Below are 7,731 nucleotides of genomic sequence, written 5' to 3' on the forward strand. Positions count from 1 at the left end.
CTACAATGTGGGGCCCACAGAAGCCAGTGAGAACCACGGGGTGCCCTTGGACAAAGGCTCTGGAACTTGTCATCTGATGGGTGGGACAGAGAAGACAAAGGAGTCACAACAGTAGACTCCAGACACGACCTGTTATGAGCCGGTGGAATGCTGGCTCCTCGGGGTAGGGTGCCCTATTCAAAGCCACACTGAACACTGTCCCTGCCGCTCTGGAGCTCAGAGCAGATGCTGTGCCGGTTAGACCTCTGGGACTAAAAGTAAACCCCAACACTGCTGCTCAGAGTTCAGAGCATGGAACCCCAGTGAGCTACAGGCAGCTCATATTTTCTGCAGTCAATCTCCCTCCTGGCCTCTCCATGTCCCAAGCATTGAGGAGGAGGGCACCAGCCTACCTGGCACAGTGGCTTCCAGAGACCTCAAGAGTTCACAGCCGGCCCATCAACACAAGCTTGATTCCAGCGGGAGCAAAATCGGGGCCAGCCAGCCCTGTCCCTGGGGCCCGGCTTGAGCTGTGGCAGCCGCTCACCTGCCCTTGCCTCACAGCGCAGGGTACAAGGGCTGGAGGCAGACAAGAGAGGTACTAAGTGCAGTTGGCCGCCAGGGTGAGGCCTCAGATTGAGTCTCTGGACAGGATCTGCCTGTTTGAAAAGAGGGTGTGGGGCAAACAGTCACCCCACTTTTCCTTCACACACCCTACATGCAAATTCAAGGTGCCTCGGGCAACTTATTTGCTTAGAGATTCCAGTGGCAGCAGGCCTGTCTTCTATAAGGGACGTCCAGGGAGATGGTGGTTACAGGGCCAGCCACAGGTGTCCCCCCGTCAAGAGTTTATGTGGGGGGTGAACTGAAGTTTCATGGGGGAGAAAAGGGGGAGGACTTTACCATTTCTGGTGGTGTGAGCCTAGACGCTCTCGGAAGCACGCTGTCAGAAACACAAACAGTTGTGTTTTTCCACAGTGTCACATTTTATTGACAAATTCACGAGGTACAGCATTGACAATGGCAGCAATCTGCCAGATACTCCTGCAGTCAGTCCTTGGCAGTCCTGGCCAAGGTAAGCACAGGCTATTGTCTTGTAGCTACTCTCATGATACACTACACAGCACACAGCACATCTCTCTCTATGTATATGTGTAGATACGGATTGGCTCCAAGGGGTTAAAGATGCAAGGAGTTTCCGAGTTTCCAAACGGCCTGAGAAGCCAAAGCTGGGAAACTCAGGGCCACGAGCGAGTCTTTGACAATGAGGTAAACAGGACGGGAGAACTTGGAGAAACTGTGGCTGTGAGTCAGGACCCTGGACTGCAGGTTTGAGAGTGAGGTGGCGGAGCTGAGTCCGGCTGTGTGTGAGGCAAAAGGGCAAGACGGGGTCCAGACTAAGGGTGGAGCTGAGTGGCAATGGAGGAGGGCAGGTGGCATCCGCCCCATGATGGCTGCATCAGCAGTGCACCCAGACAACCGCAGGCCTCTGGGAGAGCGGTTCTCTGCCTGTTAGCCAGTCCTTGAAGCAGGCAGGGCAGTGAGGACAGGTCAGTGGGGACTGTCACCAACCAACTGCTAGATGTGTACTTCTCTATGGGGTTCACATGTAGGAGCTCCATACTTTCCCTGGACTGGTGTGCCCACTAAGTTCTTGGGCTTGACTTTCCTGACATGATCTTAATATGCCCGTATGCCCCACAGCCCCAACCCACCATGATGAATTATAGATGACCGTTTAGTAGTCTGCCATGTGGATGGCATGGGACAGGTGGTGCACCTTCCATCCTCATAGAGGACAAAGCTGCTTGTAAATGGAAGTCTCGGGTGCTCAGTGTGAAGTCACTGTTTGCACATTCAATATGGAGTAACTAAGGGTAGGATATAGCTTGACCTCAACAGGCATGTGCACCCTCTTAGGGCCTCCTGTGAAAGTGCTTGCTTATGGAGAGATGTCCCAGCTCTTCATTTCTTTCTTGGTTTTGGCCAGTCAGTGACCACTCCCCTGCCTCCTTCCTTCCCTCTGCTCCCTTCTAAGATATCTCTGAGGACCTCAGACTCAGGTCTCCAGACCCTCTCAGCAGCTGTAGGCCTTGGCACCTCCCAGGCAGCCTCCATTCTGGGTCCTGTGATATGAACAGCAGGTAAACCCCTGGTGGGCACCAGGCCCTGGGTGCTCCAGGGAGACCGGGCTAGCCAGACCCAGGGATGGACTCTGAACATGACTGCCATCAAGCCTCACAGAAAACAGGAGAGCACATGGGCAGAACAAAGGGAGGGCCAGGAAGGTGGGGGCGAGGATGCGAGGGGTCTTAGCCTGTCCCAGAGGGCAGCCTGATCTAGCATGGGCGGAGTAAGCTAGGAAGTACATGATCACTGCCACCCTCACCAGCTCGACCTCATTCTTCCTCTGCTTGCTCAACAGCAGAGGGCCATAAGAAAAAGCCAATTCCAAGGTCTCCAAACCCAAATCTCTGGCTCCTGTGTTTTTTCTTTTTTTCGAGGCAGAGTTTTTCTGTGTGGCCCTGGCTGTCTTGGAATTCACCTTAAAGCCCAGGTTAGCTTCGAATTCAGAGATCCACCTGCCTCTCCCTCGTGAATATTGGAATTAAAGGTGTGCACCACCATGGCCAGCCCTCCCCCCCTTTTTTGAGACCGGATCTTGTTATGCAGCCCAGGGTGCCTCTTGAGTGCCGGGACTGTAGGCACACAGGCATACAGAGTCCCTGGCTTCAGTCTGTTTTGGTAGCAATCAGAGCATGCTTCTGGGAGTCATCCACACTACAGGAGTGGGGTGGCAGGAAAGCCCTCAGGGATATCTGCACATAGAACAGCTTGAAGGATTCGCATCCCTGGGATGAGCTTTTTTTTTTTTTTTTAATTTTAAAGTTGTATTTATTCGTGTAGAAATAAATGCACACACACTCGGCATGCACACCAACACAGTATGTGAAGAACAGTTCGTTAAGAGTCACTTTTCTCCTGTTTCCATGTGAGTTTCCAGGGACTGAACTCGGGTCCTCAGGCTTGGTTGGTAGGGAGTGTCTTAACACTCTAAGCCAGAATCTCACCAGCTCCCCTGGGCTAATTCTCCCTGCGTGCTACACAATCTCACGTGAGCTGATGCTTTCTCAAGCTCTATTACTTTTGCAGGAGGGGGACATGTCAGTACAGGTGCTTGTTAGATCCCAGATGCTAGGGAGACTCAAGCCCCCTAATCTGTGTCATTTGCTTTATTTGGCTGTAATTTTTTCTATTGGCTGATGTAACGCAAGCCCATTACAGGGGCTGGAGAGTTAGAAGCATTTGCTGCTCTTGCAGAGGACCAGTGTTCATTTCCAAGCACCCACAGGATGGTTTGCAAACACCTATCACTCAGTACCAGAGGGTCGAATGCCCTCTTCTGGCCTCTGATGAATGGCAAAGCAGTGTGCTTAGATGGAGGGAAACCACTCCTACACACAAAATTAAAATAAAACCCATTCCATAGCAAGAGAGTAAGTAAGCCCTGACCTAACCCTGCTCAAAAGGCTAGGTATCCATGGGAGAAAGAGGTGGTAGGTTAGTCAGAGGACCCTGGGCCCTGGTATGTTTCCTTTCTAGCTGGGAGTTGGGGCTGCATCCTCGCAAATTAGGTCACAGGTTCCCACACCTAACCCTGGATGGTTTTCCTAACTCTAGCTGTCTATACCTCTCCAGCCTTCTCCCCAGATTGCTTTGATGACATCCCACAAAGGTCAGGAGCCCAGTGATGCCTTTCTCTGTCCACAAGTGTTGGAATTTGCTGGGCCAGACCTAGCCTATACTACACCTGCACAGTTGGCCTGGCAGGGGCAGGGGGAATGAGCGGGAACAGGGCAGAAGCCACAGATGATCTCTAACCTCTGCCTAGCTCTTCTGTACTCTGAATGCCCAAACAAGTGAGTATGTGGTCATCACCCAGCAGAAAGCAAGGGCCCAGTATAGGTCCTAAGAACATGCCCCTGGGTGCCCTCCTATTCCCCAGTGTGGCACAGATGATAAAGTTGCAGTAGGGTTTGGAGTATTTTGAAACACTGTCTTGTTCTGTCTTATGTTCCCGTCGGCAGAGCTCAGGGCTAGAAAGGGCTAGTAGGTGGGTTTGGGATGACCAGGACAGAAAAACAGATGCAGGGAGCGGGTCCCATGGGTTCTGAACAGGAGGGTGCAGACAGGGTGAGCATGGATTCTCACAGGAACAGGAGCTAAGATCTTCTACCCTTTGGTTGGAGAGTGAGGCAGAAGAGGAACTGGTCGAGAAAAAGAGGTCATTTCTGAAGGGCCCAGTGAGGGGAAGAACTTACCTGTGGGCCCCAGTCCTCCCAGCAGAGGCCTCTCGGTGTGCTGGGTTCTTGGGGGAACAACTTTGAAGGGACAAAGTACTCAGTCTTGCCACAGGCAGAAGCAAACCTTGTTTTACTAGCCAGTTAAGCTTTCATTAGACATCAAGGGAAGTCAGAGCCTGAGGCAGAATGCTGAGGAAATAAAAGGGTTCACTTTTATACAGTGCACTGTTTGCATGCCACTCTAACAAATTAGCAAACGCCGGCATCTTAAAACACAACCTAGCTCTGGAGATGTCCTGAGTCTGCCATTAGGCTAAGGCCAGAGTGTCACCAGGTCTCGGTCTATCCTGGGGGGTGGGGAGGGGCCCTTTCCACTCTGAGGGGAAAGGCTGATTCATGGATTCCCCTTCATCTTTACAGCCATCTTGGCATCTAGGATCCATCTTCCATTTACACCTCCCCAGTATCTCAAAGTTTGAAACCTAATCCAACTGCAGCTCCCTCTGCTGCATCAGTGTCAGAGGCTAGGACCTGCATGTTTTGGAGGCTTGAGTGGCTTCCACTTTTGTGGGCAGCCCTGTGCAAGGGGCCTTAAGTCTGTGTTTACACATCTGGTTATTTCTGCAGGACGAAGTTTCTGAAGAGATTGTGTAGGACTGCTGCAGCTCCGGGATGCTGTGCGTCTCCTGGATCTCATCAAGGGAGTGGGGTACTTATGCCCTGAATCTGCCCAACCCTTCAGTTACTCAGTTCCCAGTCACAAGCATTCAGAACTGTGGTCTGCAGTGGTTTCATTAGTATGAGGGCTTATTATTTCGTTGTGCTGGTGATCAAACCCAAGGCCTTCCACACGCCGGGCAAGCATTCTGCCACTGAGCCCCAGCCCCACCTCATGGATGGTGTTCATAGCCCTTCATTGGTTATTAAGAGCCCTGTGTTTGTTATGCACTACCTTGTCTGATGGAAATTTCCAGTTTTCCGACTTTTTGTGTGTGTGCATGCCAGAGGACATGTGGAGGTCAGAGGACAACTCCTGGGAGTTGGTTCTCTCCTCCCACCACATGGACCTTAAAGATAGAACTCTGATCATCGGGACTGGCGCCCAGTGCCTGTACCTTTCAAGCTATCTGGATGGCCTGATGTCAGGCCATTTTTTATGAGACTGTGGATACTCCATATATTATTAGGTCACTATCTTTCACACACAGGTTAACTTCTACTTTACTGATTGTCTTTAATGCGGCTTTTGATAAGAGGGACCCTTTGTCTTAATGGTGGTTCTTTTATCATCAGGTAGCTAGTACTTCTCACTGCTTTCCCTTCCTTAGGGAGGAAGTCAATATAATCTCTCTCCAAGTTCTCCCATGCGTCATCAGTTACTTCACCTACAAAGCAGATCTGCTGCCTGCCTGCTGGAAACAGTCCTTGTATCAGCATCTGTTTGCTTGCAGTTTTTAGTGCTAGTATTTATGCAGTTTGCTTTGTCACATTTCAACATCTCTGGACTGAGCATATGGTCTACAACTAATGGTAGGTCTAATGGCACAACTATGTGGCAGGGTTTCCTGAGGGTTCCTAAAGTACCTAAAGTACCAGTATCTTATAATGCATGGTGTTCAGATTGGATGAAATGCAGTATGGTAGCTTAATTGTATGTGCCCTCACGAGCTGTGTGGAGCTGTGTGGAGCTGTGTGTGTTTGTGTGTTACTGCTGGAAGGTGCAATGTAACCAGAAGCTTTCACATTTGACTCTGGTCCCCAGACGGTGGTGCTATTTTGGAAGGTTGTAGAACCTTTGGGATGTAGAACCTAGCTAGAAGTGGGTTCCTGAGAGGCAACCCCTGGTTAGGTCTTTGCCTCTTGACTGTAGACGTTAGTTCACACTGTTGCAGTGGGAAGCTACTCCTGCTGACACTATATCCACTGAGCCACGAGCCAGACTAAACCTTCCTCCTGGTTCCTCAAGGTATTCTATCAAAGTGACAATAAAAAATAACAACAGTATGTATAACCCAATGGAGAGCACCTTCACCATCAACAATCCCTCAGCCCCTGGCAATGGCATCAGGGCCTTCATGTGCTAAGCACACACTTGACCACTGGGCTGGCTTCCTCTAGGCTGATATATAGTATTGCAACCTTACTCAAAAGTCATGCTCAGTTTTTACGTGGGAGATGAGGATTTGAATTGGGGTTCTCAGGCAAGCTTTCTTACCCACTGGCCTTTCTCAACAGCCCAAATCTATCAGATTCTACAACCTTTAAGACACCTTTTTATTTATAAAGAAATAAAAATGTTAAAATCCAGAATACAGAACCAATGAGATGGTTCAAAAGGTAAACCGTTTGCTGCTTAAGCCTGACAACCTAAGCTCAATTCCCAGAACTCACAGGAAGGAGGAAGGAAAGAACCAACTCTACAAATCTGTCCTTTGAGTTCACATGCTGCACCACAGCACATATGTGCCCACAACCACATACAGACATCATGCATAGTGCTAATGATGATGATGATGATAGTAATGATGATGTTTTTCCTTGAAAAGAAATCCAGGAATATATACAACTGAATCTTTATAACATTAATTGGTGTTTTCTTTTACTGCATTAAGTGGTGATTTATGTAAATTCTGGTTCTGCTTACTTTCCTTCCCCTTGATATTAGGGAATGAGCCCAGGGTCCTCTACCAGCTGGGCAGCCGTGAGGTCTTCAGCTGTCCCCTTGGCCCTGCTGTTCCCCCTGACAGGGTCTCACTAGGCCGCTCAGGCTGGCCTCAGCTTCACCCTGTTCTAAGGCATGCTGTAACTGTTCATCCTCTACCCGAGGAGCCCGGATTCCAGGCCTGCTGCCCGGGCCCTGTCCTGCCTGCTCTTCCACCATCCCTGCAAGCATTCCTGAGATAAAGCCTCCCTGGGGAAGAATCAGTAGCCTCTGACGTGCTGATCTTTGATTTCAGACCTATGCATTTATGTTCTTATGTAAAAGCAGTGTTTTTACTTCTGTACCGTATTTGTTAAGATTTTTAGGGGTATTTTCTACTGATCATAACTGGGAACTTCCAGCCAGTCCTAGATTCTGGAGATTCTTCTTGGGACCTAGACCTGTTTTAAGGAATAATTTTTTTGACATTTTTTCCCAATTCCAGAATTTCAATTCCTTTGGAGCCATTTCCCCTGTCCATTCCATTTAACTAGTAGGATTCTCCCCCAATGAATGCTGTAGGGTCATCCTCGAGAGGGCACTGTGGCTTTGGTGCCTGTCACACCCTCTCCGTTGCTCCTCTCTCCACTCTAGAGCCACGCCCATGTAGGGCTCCTGTGACTGCAGCAGGCACACCTGCATTTCAGTCCTTGGTGTTTTTCTCTTGTTCTGACATGATGACATGTCCTGGCACAATCCCAGGGCTGTGGCACAATGTCCTCTGGGCTGCATGTTGCTCTACCCAAC

The sequence above is a fragment of the Apodemus sylvaticus genome, chromosome 9 (assembly GCF_947179515.1).
Source record: "Apodemus sylvaticus chromosome 9, mApoSyl1.1, whole genome shotgun sequence".
Lineage (NCBI taxonomy): Eukaryota > Metazoa > Chordata > Mammalia > Rodentia > Muridae > Apodemus > Apodemus sylvaticus.